Source organism: Somniosus microcephalus, chromosome 4 (assembly GCF_052327205.1).
Source record: "Somniosus microcephalus isolate GS21.2 chromosome 4, FLI_Smic_1.0, whole genome shotgun sequence".
Lineage (NCBI taxonomy): Eukaryota > Metazoa > Chordata > Chondrichthyes > Squaliformes > Somniosidae > Somniosus > Somniosus microcephalus.
Window position 1 is genome coordinate 10,246,048 of NC_140990.1, and position 19,167 is coordinate 10,265,214.

The following is a 19,167-nucleotide window of genomic DNA, read 5'->3' on the forward strand; positions in this document are numbered from 1 at the left end:
AGCAGGTTAGCGGTGGCGGTAGATGGTAGCGCCCCGCGGCACTGCACCGCTGGCAATGACGTCATCGCCATGCGCAGCACCCCGGCTGCAACCTTGGGTTGCTACCCCTGACCTATCGCCGGACGATATGTCCGACAGGGTCAGAGATCGTTCCTGTAGCCGTGGCGGCGCCACTTAAAGGGCAGGTGTCGGGTGGCAACTTCTTATTTTGGCTGACTGCCAGCACCTGCCCCCTTCCCCGTTCTTCTTCGGGGTGTCGGCCGCGATCGCTCAGCCCGGCGTTCTTCTTGATCCAACACCCCGTTCCCCGGTGGTCCAGCAGGGCCCTGGTGTGTGCAGTGCTAGACCCCTCCCCTTTAATCAGGGAGGGCGGTCTGCTATGACGCGGTGCTATGTGCCGATGGGCGTGGCGCTGTTGCACAAAGCACCGTGAAATTCACTGGTAGCGCCTCAAGAGGGAGGGGAGCGCTTCCAGTAGCACCCTGTCTCCTGCTTGGGGCGCTACCGCTGAATTTAATGCGCAGGGGCGCTAACTTTTTTGGAGGGCTAAAATTAGCCCCGGCGATGTTAGCGACCCAAAGGGGGCATCACCAAATTTATCCCCCAAAAGTCTAAATGGGCTGGAGGAGCAGAGGGCTCCCGGGATACAGATACACAAATCACTAAAAGTAACGACACACAGGTTAATAAGGCCATTAAAAAAATAGCACTGGGCTACATTCCTAAAGGAGCCTTCTGTTCCGTGCCTAGGAGCTCTGAACCATGGCAGAGAGCAGCTGGGACACGTTTCTCACACGCCTCGAGATTAACCCGCACGGCAACTTTGCTGTCAGTGAAGAGGGACAAGAAAGACCAAAGTGCCATTTGCCCCTCTCAGTGTGGCCCTGAAGGACTGTGTCCAGGTTGGAGTTCTGTTCCCACCGTACGATCCTCTCCCAGATTGTCCTTTCTGAGCTCCAGCCAGGAGATGCTAAACACTCAGGTGGGAAAGGAGAAAATCTGCAACAATGTGTTTAACACAAAGTTGATTTATTTGACATATATCCAGAATATTAAACTCCAGCCCAGTTGCCGGAGTTATTAACATCAGCAGAAACATTCCCCACCTGTCAGAATGAACATGGTTCAGTCCTGGATGTGATTAACAGCAGCAACAACAGAATCCAACCCCTGCAATCAATTGTGAACTCGCTGGTGTGTCAGCAGGTGGGATGACTGAGTGAATCCCTTCCCGCACTCAGAGCAGGTGAACGGCCTCTCCCCAGTGTGAACTCGCTGGTGTGTCAGCAGGTGGGATGACTGAGTGAATCCCTTCCCACACATGGAGCAGGTGAACGGCCTCTCCCCAGTGTGAATGCGCTGGTGTACAGTGAGTTCAGATGATCGCCTGAACCCAGTTCCGCAGTGCGAGCACCTGAATGGTCTCTCCCCAGTGTGAACACGTTGATGGCGTAACAGTTCCCCAGAACCTTTATAGCACTTCCCACAGTCTGAGCAGTTAAAAGGTCTCTCATCAGTGTGAACTCGCTGGTGTGTCAGCAGGTGGGATGAATTAGTGAATCCCTTCCCACACTCAGAGCAGGTGAACGGCCTCTCCCCAGTGTGAACTCGCTGGTGTCTCAGCAGGCGGGATGAGCGAGTGAATCCCTTCCCACACTCAGAGCAGGTGAACGGCCTCTCCCCGGTGTGAACACGCTGGTGTGTCTGAAGGTCAGATGACTGAGTGAATCCCTTCCCACACTCAGAGCAGGTGAAAGGCCTCTCCCCAGTGTGAACTCGCTGGTGATTCAGCAGGTGGGATGAATTAGTGAATCCCTTCCCACACATGGAGCAGGTGAACGGCCTCTCCCCAGTGTGAACTCGCTGGTGTGTCAGCAGGTGGGATGAATTAGTGAATCCCTTCCCACACTCAGAGCAGGTGAACGGTCTCTCCCCAGTGTGAACTCGCTGGTGTGTCAGCAGGTCAGATGACTGAGTGAATCCCTTCCCACACTCAGAGCAGGTGAACGGCCTCTCCCCAGTGTGAACTCGCTGGTGATTCAGCAGGTGGGTTGAATTAGTGAATCGCTTCCCACACTCAGAGCAGGTGAACGGCCTCTCCCCAGTGTGAACTCGCTGGTGTCTCAGTAGGTGGGATGACTGAGTGAATCCCTTCCCACACTCAGAGCAGGTGAACGGCCTCTCCCCGGTGTGAACCCGCTGGTGTGTCTGAAGGTCATATGACTGAGTGAATCCCTTCCCACACTCAGAGCAGGTGAACGGCCTCTCCCCAGTGTGAATGCGCTTGTGTCTCGCTAGGCCAGATGATTGGCTGAAGCCTCGTCCACACACAGAACACGTGTACGGTTTCTCCCCGCTGTGAACGGTGCTTTTTGCTTCCATATTCAAAGGCCGATGAGTTCCTGATGAATCGAGTGACTGTCAGATCTTGACGTGATGTTTGGTTTGAGTTTCCCGTCTGCAAATCCTCCCCTTCTAATACCCTGTAAAATGAATTTAAAACAGGGAGCGTGAGAGAGAACCCACTAAAGAGGCAGGTTGTGAAATTGAGCTCAATGAATCTGGTTATTTGTGGGGCCGGCACTAGAAAAAAGTGACCATGAAAGCTGCCGGATTGTCATAAAATCCCACTGGTTCACTAATGTCCCTCGGTGAAGGGAATCTGCCACCTGGTCTGGGCCGCTGGCCTCTATGGGAGGAGAGAGAGAGGTGGGAGTGGGAGGGGGCGAAGGAGATGGACTTTATACATCTGCAACTCGACCAGAACTTTGACAGAACCTCCAAAACCCGCAACCTCCAGCACCTAGAAGGACAAAGGCAGAAGGTGCATGGGAGTACCATCACCTCCAACTTCTCCAAGTCACACACCATCCTGACTTGGACATATATCGCCGCTGCTACATCATCACTGGGTGAAAATCCAGGAACTCCTTACACAACAGCATTGTGGGAGTACCTTCACCACACGGACTGCAGCGGTTCAAGAAGGCAGCCCACCATCACCTTCTCAACGGGAAGATGGGGATTGGCAACATATTCTGGTCTTGCGAGCGATGCCCACATCCCAAGAATGAATTAAAACAAACCTGTATATGTAAAATGGATTAAAAGCCTCTACAGAAATACTTGTTCCTAAAACAATACTCTTTTACATTGTGCGGACAGTGTCTGTGTAATAACCTAATCTCCCCCAGAATCCACCACCCTTGACTGTCACACATTGGAAATTGGTGGGTCCTCCTGGGCTCAGAAGTACTGGGGATTAAACCCAGCAGCTTCTCCTCCATCTCCACTCCAGCTCAAACTGAAGCAACAAAAAGACCTCCACAGGCGGCCAGGGACCTTCCGTCAGCCTGCAATAAAACTCTTCCCCACAGCCGCTGACTAATGGTGGCCGCAGCACCCACAATTCCCCGCGCCCCAGAAACCGCTCTATCCAACGCGCTGATTTCCCCGCTGAGAGTGCGCATGCTCCCCGGGGTCGCGGGCCATTCTGGGAGCCTGGCTCCGGTCCTTTGCCCCGAGTCGGACTTGGTGGAACGGGCTGAAGAAACCGGGAAGTGGCGGCTCGGATGGGGGAGGCGCTGCACCCTGGGTTTCCTGGTGCTGGGGCCCTGGCCGCACGTCCGCTGGGCCCGGCCGCTCTGATTCTGATTGTGTTTTTTGATGAGGTAACAGAGAGGGTTGATGGGGGCAATGCGGTTAACTTGGTGTACATGGATTTCCAAAAGGCGTTCGACAAAGAGCCACATCCTAGGCTTACCAGCAAACTTGATACCCATGGAATAATAGGGACAGTGGCAGCATGGATACGAAATTAGCAAAGTGACAGGAAACAGAGAGTAGTGGTGAACGGTTGTTTTTCAGACTGGAGGAAGGTACACAGTGGTGTTCCCCAGGGGTCGGTACTAGGATCACTGCTTTTCTTGATATATATTAATGACTTGGACTTGGGTGTACAGGGCACAGTTTCAAAATATGCAGATGACACAAAACTTGGAAGTAAAGTGAACAGTGAGGAGGATAGTGATAGACTTCAAGAGGACATAGACATGCTGGTGGAATGGGCGGACACATGGGAGATGAAATTTAACGCAGAAAAGTGCGAACTGATATATTTTGGTAGGAAGAATGAGGAGAGGCAATATAAACTAAAGGGTATAAGTCTAAAATGTGTGCATGAACAGAGAGACCTGGGGGTATGTGTGCACAAATCATTGAAGGTGGCAGGGCAGGTTGAGAAAGTGGTTAAAAAAGCATACGGGATCCTGGGCTTTATAAATAGAGGCATAGAGTACAAAAACAAGGAAGTGATGATGAACCTTTATAAAACACTGGTTCGGCCTCAACTGGAGTATTGTGTCCAATTCTGGGCACCGCACTTTAGGAAGGATGTGAAGACCTTAGTGATGGTGCAGAAAAGATTTACAAGAATGGTTCCAGGGATGAGAGACTTCAGTTACGTGGATAGACTCGAGAAGCTGGGGTGGTTCTCCTTAGAGTAGAGAAGGTTGAGAGGAGATTTGATGGAGGTGTTCAAAATCGTGAGGGGGTCTGGAAAGAGTAGAGAGAAACTGTTCCCATTGGCGGAAGGGTCAAGAACCAGAGGACACAGATTTAAGGTGATTGGCAGAAGAACCAAAGGCGACATGAGGAAAAACTTTTTTATGCAGCGAGTGGTTAGGATCTGGAATGCACGGCCTGAAAGGGTGGTGGAGGCAGATTCAATCACCGCTTTCAAAAGGGAATTGGATAAATGCCTGAAGTAAAGAAATGTGCAGGGTTACGGGGAAAGGGCGGGGAGTGGGACTCGCTGAAGTGGTCTTGCAGAGAGCCGGCACAGGCTCGACGGGCTGAATGGCCACCTTCTGTGCTGTAACCATTCTATGATTATATAAAATATTAGAAAGTTTGTTCCACAGAAGCACGAGGTTTATCTGCTTTTATTGATGAATTAAAAAAGTCTCTATTAAAACCTGAGCCAGTGTGTTGTGAGCCAAAGAGCCTTGTGTCCAATGAGGGGAATAAAGGCCCACAGCCTCCCCTGGCCCCGGGCCCTGAACAAGGGACTGGAGAAACTCACTGCCCTGTGGATCAGACAATCAGCCGGCGCAAGTCCCGCCCCTCAGGCTCCCCGATTGGTTGGAGGACCCGCCGCCGGCTCGCTCCTCCAGCCCCGCCCCGCTCGCTCCCTATTGGTCGGAAGCTCCCGTCAATCAGGCCCTGGGCTGGGTCACGTGTCCCCGAGGAGATCACGTGCTCTGTCCAACTGACACCGCTCGGTCCGGGGCCTCGCGGACTCTCAGGATTTTCTATTTCTCTTTATTCTCTCCCGATCCACCCCTCCCCCCCAATCCCGCACGAATCTCCACCCAATCGGAGTGGAGAAAACTCACTTTGCGTCACCAATCGCGACTCTGGAACCGACACCAAGGACTTTCCCCGGAATGGTCTGCGCCGACTCCGTCCGGCAGGATCCGAGTGCGCAGGCGCAGCTCCGAGTGGGGGAGGGGGGTTGGTCTCCTCTGGGCATGCGCGGTTGTTGCCCTTGGTGACCGGGAGGGGTCGCTGTGCCGGACTCGGCCCAAACCGCCGCTCCCTGTGCGCATGCGCGGACTATCGTCAGTCAATCAACCATCAGCCAGAAGAGGTCGCTGGTGAGACCAGTGAAGAAAGAAAGACTTGCATTTCTATAGCGCCTTTCACCACCACCGGACGACCCAAAGTGCTTTACAGCCAATGAAGTACAAGTGTAGTCACTGTTGTAATGTAGGAAATGCAGCAGTCAAATAGCGCACACAGCAAGCTCCCACAAACAGCAATGTGATAATGACCAGATAATCTATCTTTTTGTTAACTCTGTTTCTCTCTCTACGGATGTTGCCTGGCCTGCTGAGTGTTTCCAGCATTTCCTGTTGTTATTTCAGATTTCCAGCATCCGCAGTATTTTGCTATTATCCTTTTGTTACATTGATTGAGGGATAAACATTGGCTAGGACACCGGGGATATTTCCCCTGCTCTTTCCCACATTACAACAGTGACTACACCTCAAAAGTACTTCATTGGCTGTAAAGCACTTCAAGACGTCTGCTGGTCATGAAAGCACTATATAAATGCAAGTCTTTCTTTCTCAAAATAGTGTCATGGGATCTTTTACATCCACCTGAGAGAGCAGACAGGGCCTCAGTTTAATGTCTCATCTGAAAGACGCCACCTCTGACAGTGCCTCAGTACTGCACTGGAGTGTCAGCCTGAATTTTTGTGCTCTAGTCTCTGGAGCGGGACTTGAACCCACAACCTTATGCCTCAGAGGCAAGAGTGCTACCATAGAGTCATAGATTTATACAGCACAGAAAGGGGCCCTTCGGCCCATCGTGTCCGCGCCGGCCATCAAGCCCTGTCTATTCTAATCCCATTTTCCAGCACTTGGTCCGTAGCCTTGTATGCTATGGCGGTTCAAGTGCTCATCTAAATGCTTCTTGAATGTTGTGAGGGTTCCTGCCTCTATCACCCTTTCAGGCAGTGAGTTCCAGATTCCAACCACCCTCTGGGTGAAAAAGTTCTTCCTCAAATCCCCTCTAAACCTCCTGCCCCTTACCTTGAAACTATGCCCCCTGGTGATTGACCCCTCTACTAAGGGGAAAAGTTCCTTTCTATCTACCCTATCTATGCCCCTCATAATTTTGTACACCTCAATCAGGTCCCCCCTCAGCCTTCTCTGCTCTAAGGAAAACAACCCCAGCCTGTCCAGTCTGTCTTCATAGCTGAAGCGCTCCAGCCCAGGTAACACCCTGGTGAATCTCCTCTGCACCCTCTCCAATGCAATCATATCCTTCCTATAGTGTGGCAACCAGAACTGCACACAGTATTCCAGCTGTGGCCTAACTAGCGTTTTGTACAGCTCCATCATAACCTCCCTGCTCTTGCCTTCATTAGCCGAGGCATAGAATATAAGTATCCCATATGCCTTCTTAACCACCTTATCTAGCTGTCCTGCTGCCCTCATGGATCTATGTACATGCACACCAAGGTCCCTCTGATCCTCTGTCCTTCCTAGGGTTCTACCATTCATTGTGTATTCCCTTGTTAGTCCTCCCAAAATGCATCACCTCACACTTTTCAGGGTTAAATTCCATTTGCCACTGTGCTGCCCATCTGACCAACCCGTCTATAATCTCCTGTAGCCTGAGGCTTCCCTCCTCGCTATTTACCACTCCACCAATTTTTGTGTCATCTGCGAACTTACTGATCATACCTCCTACATTCATATCTAAATCATTAATGTATACTACAAGCAGCAAAGGACCCAGCACCGATCCCTGCGGTACACCACTGGACACAGGCTTCCAGTCACAAAAACAACCTTCGACCATCACCCTCTGCCTCCTGCCACTAAGCCAATTTTGGATCCAATGTGCCAAATTGCCCTGGATCCCATGGGCTCTTACCTTCTTGACCAGTCTCCCATGTGGGACTTTGTCAAAAGCCTTACTGAAGTCCATGTAGACTACATCAACTGGACTACCCTCATCCACACACCTAGTCACCCCCATCGAAAAATTCAATCAAATTGGTTAGACATGATCTCCCCCTGACAAAGCCATGCTGACTATCCTCAGAATTTTTTCCAATAATTTCCCTACCACTGATGTTAGGCTCACTGGCTTGTAATTCCCTGGTTTATCCCTACTACCCTTGTTGAATAATGGTACGACGTTAGCTGTTCGCCAGTCCTCTGGCACCTCCCCTGTGGCCAGAGAGGTTCTGAAAATGTGTGTCAGAGCCCCTGCAATCTCCTCCCTTGCCTCACACAGCAGGCTGGGATACATCTCGTCTGGGCCTGGGGGTTTATCCACTTTTAAGCCCGCTAAAACCACTAGTACCTCCTCCCTCTCAATACTAATTTGTTCAAGTATATCACAATCCCCCTGCCTGATTTCTATGCCTGCATCGTCCTTCTCCACAGTGAACACAGATGCAAAATATTAATTTAAAACCTCACCTACATCTTCTGGCTCTACACACAGATTGCCACTTTGGTCCCTAATGGGCTCTACTCTTTCCCTGGTTTTCCTCTTGCCCTTAATATACTAATAACACACCTTGGGATTTTCCTTTATTTTGCCTGCCAGTGTTTTTTCATGACCCCTCCTCGTTCTCCTAATTTCTTTTTTAAGTACCCCCCTGCACTTTCTATACTCCTCTAGGGCTTCCACTGTTTTTAGTCCTTTGTATCTGCCAAAAGCCTCCCTTTTTTTCCCTAAACCATTCTTGTATGTCCCTTGACATCCAGGGTTCCCTGGGCTTGTTGGTCCCACCCTTGACCTTTACGGGAACATGCTGGCGTTGTACTCTCTCTATTTCCTTTCTGAAAGACTCCCACTGCTCTGATGTGGATTTTCCTACAAGTAGCTGATCCCAGTCCACTTTGGCCAGATCCTGCCTTATCATATTAAAATCGGCCTTCCCCCAATTTAGAACCTTTATTTCCGGTCCATCTTTGTCCTTTTCCATAACTACTTTAAATCTCACCGAATTATGGTCACTGTCACCAAAATGCTCTCCTACTAACCTTTCTACCACTTGCCCTGCTATATTCCCTCGAATTAGGTCCAGTACCGCCCCCTCTCTTGTAGGACTTTCTACATGTTGGCTGAAAAAGCTCTCCTGGATGCACTTTAAGAATTCCACACCCTCTAAGCCTTTCACACTCTGACTATCCCAGTTAATACTGGGGAAGTTGAAATCCCCAACAATTATTACCCTATTATTCCTACACTTCTCTGAGATTAGCCTACATATCTGTTCCTCTATCTCCCCCTTACTGTTTGGGGGCCTATAGTACACTCCCAGCAAAGTGCTTGCCCCCTTTTTGTTTTTAAGTTCTACCCATATGGCCTCATTAGGGGAACCTGCTAAGGTATCATCCCTTCTTACAGCAGAAATTGACTCCTTGAGTAATATTACTAACCTGATTTTTGGTCAACTCTTGGAGTATTCACGCTTAATAAATCTCCGGGAGAAGGAGTCGCTTCACTTGTACTGGTTACATAAGAACATAAGAAATAGGAGCAGGAGTAGGCCAATCGGCCCCTCGAGCCTGCTCCGCCATTCAATAAGATCATGGCTGATCTGATCCTAACCTCAAATCTACTTTCACTCTCCATCCCACCCGAACCCATGTGATCTCCCGGGAGAGGCAAAAAACCAGATAAAAAACCCAATGGCCAATTTGGGAGAAAAAATCTGGGAAATTCCTCTCCGACCCATCTAGGCGATTGAAACTCATCCAGGAGATCACTCTGTCCCTGTATTTCCTGCAGTACTTACCTTCTGTCAAAGGTGATCTCCACCCCAGCCAGGAACAGGCCCAATTTACTCTTGAAGGACTCCTAGTTGGCAGCCTGTTCCCGAGGTCTCCACTAATCCCTGTGAATAGAACCATCTCCTGAAATCTAACACAGAATTAGAATACAAGTAGGAGCAGGACCAGGCTACACGGCCACTGGGCCCGCTCCGCCACCCACAGGGCCATGACCGATCCAAACCTAGCCTCATGTCTGATATCCTGCCCGCTCCCCGTAACCCCTAATTCCATTTACTTCTAGGAAACTGTCTATTTCTGTTTTAAATTAATTTAATGATGTAGCTTCCACAGATCTCTGGGGCAACAAATTCCACAGACCTACCACCCTCTGAGTGAAGAAGTTTCTCCTCATCTCAGTTTTGAAAGAGCAGCCCCTTATTCTAAGATTATGCCCCCTAGTTCCAGTTTCACCCATCATTGGGAACATCCTCACCGCATCCACCCGATCAAGCCCCTTCACAATCTTATATGTTTCGATAAGATCGCCTCTCATTCTTCTGAACTCCAATGAGTAGAGTCCCAATCTACTCAACCTCTCCTCATATGTCAACCCCCTCATCTCCGGAATTAACCGAGTGAACCTTCTTTGTACTGCCTCGAGAGCAAGTATGTCTTTTCTTAAGTATGGATACCAAAACTGTATTCGGTATTCCAGGTGTGGTCTCACCAATACCTTGTACAACTGCAGCAATACCTCCCTGTTTTTATATTCCATCTCCCTAGCAATAATAGCCAACATTCCATTGGCCTTCTTAATCACTTGCTGCACCTGCATACTAACTTTTTGTGTTTCGTGCAGCAGGACCCCCAGATCCCTTTGTACTTCAGTACTTTCCAGTTTCTTGCCATTAAGATAATAACTTGCTCTATGATTTTTCCTGCCAAAGTGCATAACCTCACACTTTCCAGTATTATATTCCATCTGCCAAATCTCTGTCCACTTACTTACCCTGTCTATGTCCCTTTGCAGGTTTATGTCCTCCTCACTCACTGCTTTCCCTCCCATCTTTGTATCATCTGCAAACTTGGATATGTTACACTCGGTCCCCTCCTCCAAATCATTAATATAGATTGTAAAGAGTTGGGGTCCCAGCACTGACCCCTGCGGAACACCACTAGTTACTGATTGCCAGTCTGAGAATGAACCATTTATCCCAATTCTCTGCCTTCTGTTAGATAGCCAATCCTCCACTCATGCCAGAATATTACCCCCAATCCCATGATTTTTTATCTTGAGCAATAATCTTTTGTGTGGCACCTTGCCAAATGCCTTTTGGAAGTCTAAATACACTACGTCCACTGGTTCCCAATTATCCACTCTGTATGTTACGTCCTCAAAGAACTCAAGCAAATTTGTCAAACATGACTTCCCCTTCATAAAACCATGCTGACTTTGTCCTATTAAATTATGTTTATCCAACTGTCCCATTACTGTCTCCTTAATAATGGACTCCAACATTTTACCAACCACAAATGTTAGGCTAACTGGTCTATAGTTTCCAGCCTTCTGCCTACTACCCTTTTTAAATAAGGGTTTTACATTAGCAGTTTTCCAATCAGCCGGGACCTTTGCTGAGTCCAGGGAGTTTTGGAAAATTATTACCAATGCATCCGCAATCCCTACCGCCACTTCCCTCAAGACCCTAGGATGTAAGCCATCAGGTCCAGGGGAGGGGCAGTACTGCGGGAGCACCGCACTGTCGGGGGAAGCAATGCTGTGGGAGAGCCGCATTGTCGGAGGGGCAGTAATGAAGGAGCGCTGCAGTGTCGGCGGTGCCGTCTGACGGATGAGACGTTAATCCGAGGCCCCCGTCTGCTCCCTCAGGTGGATGTAAAAGATCCCGTGGTGCTATTTCGAAGATGTTATCCCCGGTGTTTTGATCCCAATATTTATCCCTCAATCAAAATGATGAAAAAAGATTATCTGGCCATTTTCACATTGCTGTTTGTGGGAGCTTGCTGTGCGCAAATTGGCTGCCGCGTTTCCCACATTACAACAGTGACTACACTTCAAAAGTACTTCATTGGCTGTAAAGCACTTTGGGACGTCCGGTGGTCATGAAAGGCGGTTAAGAAGGCAAATGGTATGCTGGCCTTCATTCCAAGAGGATTTGAGTACAGGAGTAAAGAAGTCTTACTCCAATTATATCTTCTTAGGCAGTCCCTCGGAACCGAGGATGACTTGCTTACACATTAAAAATGAGTTCTCAGGTGACTGATGAGTTCACACAGGTGGGGCAGACGGTAGTTGAAGAGGCGGGTGGGTGGGGTGCTTGGGTTGACGTGCGCTCCTTGCGCTTGGCTTCCGCTTGCTCCTGGCAAAGAGACTCGAGGTGTTCGGCGCCTTCTCGGATGCTTCTTCTCCACTTTGTGCGGTCTTGGGCCAGGGATTCCCAGGTGTCGGTGGGGATATTGCACCTTTTCAAGGAGGCTTTGAGGGTGTCCTTGAAGCATTTCCTCTGTCCACCTGGGGCTCTCTTGCCTTGCCGGAGCTCCGAGTAGAGCGCTTGTTTTGGGAGTCTCGTATCGGGCATGCAGACAATGTGACCCGTCCATCGGAGCTGATTGAGCGTGGTCAAAGCTTCGATGCTGGGGATGTTGGCCTGAGCAAGAACACTGACGTTGGTGCGTCTATCCTGCCAATGAATTTGCAGGATCTTGCGGAGGCAGTGTGGTAAACCACTGTTATAGTTATCACTGTATATTGTTCTCACTGTTCTCACTGTAACATCACTACACGAGGTCGCCTCTTGTCGCACTGTTATACCTGGGCTGACCACCTCCGACTCCGCCCATTACCTGCCCAGGTATAAAGGTAGCTGACTGGCTAGTATTCCTCCCTGTTGGATCGGATCACCCACGAGGGTGGGCTCTGTTATTTAGCCAATAAAAACCTTCAGTTACGTTCTTAACTCGTCGCCTTTTATTGGACTAATTGATAGGCATATCAATTTTATTGGCTAAATAACAGAGCCCACCCTCGTGGGTGATCCGATCCAACAGGGAGGAATACTAGCCAGTCAGCTACCTTTATACCTGGGCAGGTAATGGGCGGAGTCGGAGGTGGTCAGCCCAGGTATAACAGTGCGACAAGAGGCGACCTCGTGTAGTGATGTTACAGTGAGAACAGTGAGAACAATATACAGTGATAACTATAACAGTGGTTTACCACAGGCAGCGTTGGTGGTACCTCTCCAGTGCACCTCAAATCACTGGAGAGGTACCACCAACGCTGCCTCCAATTATATAGGGCCTTGGTGAGACCACACCTGGAGTACTGGGTACAATTTTGGTCTCCTTACCGAAGGAAGGATATACTTGTCATAGAGGGAGTGCAACAAAGGTTCACGAGATTGATTCCTGGGATGGCGGGACTGTCGTATTAGAAGAGATTGAGTAAACTAGACCTGTATTCTCTTGAATTCAGAAGAATGAGAGGAGATCTCATTGAAGAATACAAAATTATACATTAATTTGGGCTAACCAAATTAGTAACAATATTGTGGAGGAGGAATTCCTGGAGTGTTTACGGGATGGTTTCCTGGACCAATATGTCGAGGAACCAACCAGAGATCAGGCCTTCTTAGACTGGGTATTATGTAACGAGAAAGGATTAATTAACAGTCTTGTTGTACGAGGCCCCTTGGGTCAGATCGATCATAATATGATAGAATTCTCCATTAAGATGGAGAATTCTAAGTTGTTGAATCAGAGACTAGATACTGAATTTAAATAAAGGAAACTACGATGGTCTGAGGAGCGAGTTGGGTCGGATTGATTGGGGAATGTCACTCAAAGGGTTGACGGTGGATAGGCAATGGCAAACATTTGTTCATCCCAGTTTGGCATAAAAATAAAACAAAAAAGGTGACTCAACCGTGGCTAACGAGGGTAATTAGGGATAGCATAAGATCCAAGGAGAGGACATATAAATTGGCCAGAAAAAGCAGTAATCCAATGGATTGGGAGCAGTTAAGGATTCAACAAAGGAGGACAAAGCGATTAATTAAGAAAGGGAAAATAGAATACGAGAGTAAGCTTGCAGCAAACATAATAACTGACTGTAAAAGCTTTTATAGATATGTGAAGAGAAAAAGATTGGTGAATTCAAGCGTAGGTCCCTTGCAGTCAGAATCAGGGGAATTTATAATGGGGAACAAAGAAATGGCAGACCAACTAAATGCATATTTTGGTTCTGTCTTCACAAAGGAGGACACAAATAACCTCCCAGAGATGCTGGTGAACATAGGGTCTGATGAAAGGGAGGAACTGAAAGAAATCAGTATTTGTAGGGAAATGGTGTTAAGGAAATTGATGGGATTGAAGGCCGATAAATCCCCAGGGCCTGATAATCTACATCCTAGGGTACTTAAGGAAGTGGCCCTAGAAATTGTAGATGCATTGCTGATCATCTTCCAACATTCGATGGAATCTGGAACAGTACCCATGGATTGGAGGGTAGCTAATGTTAGCCCACTATTCAAAAAAGGTGGTAGAGAGAAAACGGGGAATTACAGACCGGTAAGCCTGACATCGGTAGTGGGGAAAATGCTAGAGTCCATTATAAAAGATGTAATAGCAGAGCACTTGGAAAACAGTGACAGGATTAGACAAAGTCAACATAGATTCACAAAAGGTAAATCGTGCTTGACTAATATACTGGAATTTTTTCAGGATGTAACTGGTAAAATAGATAAGGGAGAACCAGTGGATGTGGTGTATCTGGACTTTCAGAAGGCCCTCGATAAGGTCCCGCATAAGCGATTAGCGTGTAAAGTTAAGGCACATGGGATTAGGGGCAAGGTATTGACTTGGATAGAGAACTGGTTGGCAGACAGTAAGCAAAGAGTTGGAATAAACGGGTCCTTTTCCGAGTGGCAGGCAGTGACTCGTGGGGTACCGCAGGGATCGGTCCTTGGACCCCAGCTATCACAATATATATTAATGATCTAGACAAGGGAACTGGATGTAATATCTCCAAATTTGCAGATGACACAAAGCTGGGTGGGCGTGTGTGCTGTGAGGAGGATGTCGAGAAACTCCAGGATGATTTGGACAGGTTGGGTGATTGGGCAGAAGCATGGCAGAGGCAATATAATGTGGATAAATGTGAGGTTGTCCACTTTGGTGGCAAAAACAGGAAGGCAGATTATTATCTAAATGGCAATAGATTGGGAGAAGGGGAAGTGCAACGAGACCTGGGTGTCCTTGTGCACCAGTCGCTGAAGGTGAGCATGCAGGTGCAGCAGGCGGTTAAGGCGGCAAATGGTATGTTGGCCTTCGTAGTGAGAGGGTTTGAGTACAGGAACAAGGATGTCTTGCTGCAGTTGTACAGGCCTTGGTGAGACCACATCTTGAGTATTGTGTGCAGTTTTGGTTGCCTTATCTGAGGAAGGATATTCTTGCCATGGAAGGAGTTCAGCGAAGATTCACCAGGCTGATACCTGGGATGGCAGGAATGATGTATGAGGAGAGATTGGGTCGATTGGGCTTGTACTCGCTGGAGTTTAGAAGAATGAGAGGGGATCTCATTGAAACTTATAAAATTCTGGCAGGACTGGACAGACTAGATGCAGGGAGGTTGTTCCCGATGGCCGGGGAGTCCAGAACCAGGGGTCACAGTCTAAGGATAAGGGGTAGGCCTTTTAGGACAGAAATGAGAAGGCAGGGACAGGGTACTGAACTTGGATGATCAGCACTGATCGCATTGAATGGTGGAGCAGGCTCGAGGGGCCGAATGGCCTACTCCTGCTCCTATCTTCTATGTTTCTATCTCTTATGCGGGACCTTATCGAAAGCCTTTTGAAAGTCCAAATACACCACATCCACTGGTTCTCCCTTATCTATTTTACCAGTTACATCCTCAAAAAATTCCAGTAGATTAGTCAAGCACGATTTACCTTTTGTAAATCCATGTTGACTTTGTCCGATCTGGTCACTGTTTACCAAGTGCTCTGCTATTACATCTAGCATTTTCCCCACTACTGATGTCAGGCTTACCGGTGTATAATTTCCCGTTTTCTCTCTACCACCTTTTTTGAACAGTGGGGTAACACTAGCTACCCGCCAATCCATGGGTACTGTTCCAGAGTCTATCAAATTTTGGAAGATGACCAGCAATGCATCTACTATTTCTAGGGCCACTTCCTTAAGTACCCTAGGATGTAGATGATCTTCTATGTTTCTATGTATTCAATCTTTCCTTGTAGCTGAAATTCTCTAGTCCTGGCAACATCCTCGTAAATCTCCCGTCTCGAGCAGTCACATCTTTCCTGCAATGGGGCGAGCAGAACTGCATGCGGTGGTCTAACTGGTGTTTTTGTAAAGTTCAAGCAGAACCTCCCTGCTCTTACATGATACAGAGAGAGGCACTGCCCCTTTAAATACCTGGGGGGGCACCCATTCCCCTTTAAATGGTCAAGCAATTGTTTTTGTTGAAAAGGGGCTGCAGTCCCCTTTAACTCACACCCCCCCCGCCCCCCCTGCTCTCACCCACCACAAATACTCACAAGAGAGAGAGAGAGGAGGAAGAATGCTGGTCTTTGTCCCTTTAAAAGTGGCTGCCCACCAAAATGTTCACAGCACCAGGGCTCTTTGTTCTGGATAAAAGTCGAAAAGAAAAAAGGTTCACTTATTTTTAAATGAATGCAATTAATGAATAGCCTTGCAATAAAGGTAATGCAAAGGAATAAACACTCACAAGCTGGGTTTTTTCCACCCTCTCCTTCCCTTCCCTTTAACAGCTCCTGCAGACAATGAAAGCAGGAAAGCGGCCTGCAGCCCACCGAGGTCCCACCCCCCTCCCTCCCGCGCCGCCATTGGTTGGAGGACCGTCAGCCCGCCCGGTCCTCCCAGCGTTTTCCGCGCTCCTGATTGGCGGGTGCCTCGCGTCAATCACGCCTCCGATTACGCGCTGACGCCAGCACGCAACGACCAGAGGTCGGTTGGATCGGCGCACGCCACCGCAAGGTAAAAAAAGACACCCCACACAAATGAGGAAAAACAATAATAATAATAATCGCACTTTAGAGGGGAGGAGGTTGGGTGAATTAATGAGTGTTTTCAATTTGTTTCGCAAAAAAAAAAATTTGAAAAGCTTCCCAACGGGGCGAGGCGGGCTGCGCATGCACTCCAGCCAGCCTCTGACTCCCCCACGTGGGCCCGGGGGCCGGACGCGCCCACTTGCCTTCCCCTGCACCAATCAGAGCGCGGGCAGGGGCTTCTATCAATCGTCACCTGTCAATCGCCCTCCCTTCCCCCCCTCGTAGTGTCGATTGACAGCGGTGTCAGCCAATGAGGTGCAGGAAGGGGCGGGGCCAGGGCCAGGACTGACAGCAAGCCTGAACTAACTCAATTAAATACCTGCATGCAGCCAAAAAAAAACTTTTATTTACTCAGCAGAAAAAACAGCAAAGCAAATGAGGTTTGCTGAGTCAGCAAAGTCTATTTTAGAAACATAGAAGATAGGAGCAGGAGTCGGCCATTCGGCCCCTCGAGCCTGCTCCGCCATTCAATGAGATCATGGCTGATCATCCAAACTCAGTAATAACAACAGAAAATGCTGGAAAAACTCAGCAAGTCAGGCAACATCCGTGGAGAGAAATTTGAGTTGACGTTTCGGGTTTGACCCTTCTTCAAAACTGGAGAGAAAAGGAACTAGATCGAAGGCAGGGCTGCGATCGGACAAAAGAATAAAAGAACCAAAAGAAGTAAAAGAGATTAGAAGCTAGATGAGATGGTAATAGGCTGTGATTAGGTGTAAAGTGTACTGGCAGGGCAAAAGATAGCTGCCAGGTGTGAGAGAGAAACAAAAGGAAAGAAGGGGGCGGGGGAAAGGAAAGGAGTGGAAAAATATAAGTGAAAATGAAATAGGGGCCGAGGTTATGATCTGAAATTGTTGAACTCGATATTGAGACCGGAAGGCTGCAGAGTGCCTAATCGGAAGATGAGGTGCTGTTCCTCGAGTTTACGTTGAGCTTCCGTGGAACAGTACAAGAGGCCAAGGACGGTGAGGTCCGAGTGGGAATGGAGCGGTGAATTGAAATGACAGGCGACCGGAAGCTCGGGGTCACCCTTACGGACTGAACGGAGGTGTTCCGCAAAGCGGTCACCCAATCTGCGTTTGGTCTCCCCAATGTAGAGGAGACCGCATCGTGAGCAGCGAATACAGTATACTAGATTGCGAGAAGTACAAGTAAATCGCTGTTTCACCTGGAAGGGGTGTTTGGGGCCCTGGACAGTGGGAAGGGGGGAGGTATAGGGGCAGGTGTTACATCTCCTCCGCTCGCACGGGAAGGTGCCAGGCGAAGGGGTTGACACTGCCCTCGACCGTGTCAGTTCTATCTCCCGCACCTCTGCCCTCACCCCTGCCCCTCCCTCCCGGAACCACGATAGGGTTCCCCTTGTCCTCACCTTTCACCCCACCAGCCTCCACATTCAACGGATCATCCTCCGGCATTTCCGCTACCTCCAAAGTGATCCCACCACCAAACGTATCTTCCCCTCCCCTCCCCTTTCAGCATTCCGCAGGGACCGCTCTCTCCGAGACACCCTAGTCCACTCCTCTATCACCCCAAACAGCCCTTCCCCTTCGCCTGGCACCTTCCCGTGCAAGCGGAGGAGATGTAACACCTGCCCCTATACCTCCCCCCTCCCCACTGTCCAGGGCCCCAAACACCCCTTCCAGGTGAAACAGCGATTTACTTGTACTTCTCGCAATCTAGTATACTGTATTCGCTGCTCACGATGCGGTCTCCTCTACATTGGGGAGACCAAACGCAGATTGGGTGACCGCTTTGCGGAACACCTCCGTTCAGTCCGTAAGGGTGACCCCGAGCTTCCGGTCGTCTGTCATTTCAATTCACCGCTCCATTCCCACTCGGACCTCACCGTCCTTGGCCTCTTGTACTGTTCCACGGAAGCTCAACGTAAACTCGAGGAACAGCACCTCATCTTCCGATTAGGCACTCTGCAGCCTTCCGGTCTCAATATCGAGTTCAACAATTTCAGATCATAACCTCGGCCCCCATTTCATTTTCACTTATATTTTTCCACTCCTTTCCTTTCCCCCCCCCCCCTTTCCTTTTGTTTCTCTCTCACACCTGGCAGCTATCTTTTGCCCTGCCAGTACACTTTACACCTAATCACAGCCTATTACCATCTCGTCTAGCTTCTAATCTCTTTTACTTCTTTTGGTTCTTTTATTCTTTTGTCCGATCGCAGCCCTGCCTTCGATCTAGTTCCTTTTCTCTCCAGTTTTGAAGAAGGGTCAAACCCGAAACGTCAACTCAAATTTCTCTCCACGGATGTTGCCTGACTTGCTGAGTTTTTCCAGCATTTTCTGTTGTTATTTCGGATTTCCAACATCTGCAGTATTTTGCTATCGTATCCAAACTCAGTACCCTGTCCCTGTCTTCTCCCCATATCCCTTGATCCCTTTAGCCTTAAGAAATATATCTAACTCCTTCTTGAATATATTTAATGAATTGGCCTCCACCGCCCTCTGTGGCAGAGAATTCCACAGGTTCACCACTCTCTGGGTGAAGTAATTCGGCCCCTCGAGTCTGCTCCGCCATTCAATGAGATCATGGCTGGCCTGCAGCCTCACTCCATACACCCGCCTTTGGCCCATATCCCTTAATACCTTTGGTTAACAAAAATCTATCAGTCTCCGATTTAGAATGAACGATTGATCTGGCATCAATTGCCGTTTGTGGAAGAGAGTTCGAAACCTCTACCACCCTTTGTGTGTAGAAGTGTTTCCTAATTTCTTCCTGAAAGGTCTGGCTCTAATTTTTAG

General features: G+C 48.8%; 1 pseudogene across 1 annotated transcript in view; it reads right to left on the minus strand.

Annotated features, from left to right (window-relative positions):
• Positions 1-1,023: 1,023 nt before the first annotated feature.
• LOC147118275 (uncharacterized) overlaps positions 1,024-19,167 on the minus strand; it is a 95,328-nt pseudogene continuing 77,184 nt past the window's right edge. The window contains exon 4 of the transcript XR_015077897.1: positions 1,024-2,365. The product of XR_015077897.1 is annotated as an uncharacterized LOC147118275 (transcript). The remainder of the gene's footprint in view (positions 2,366-19,167) is intronic.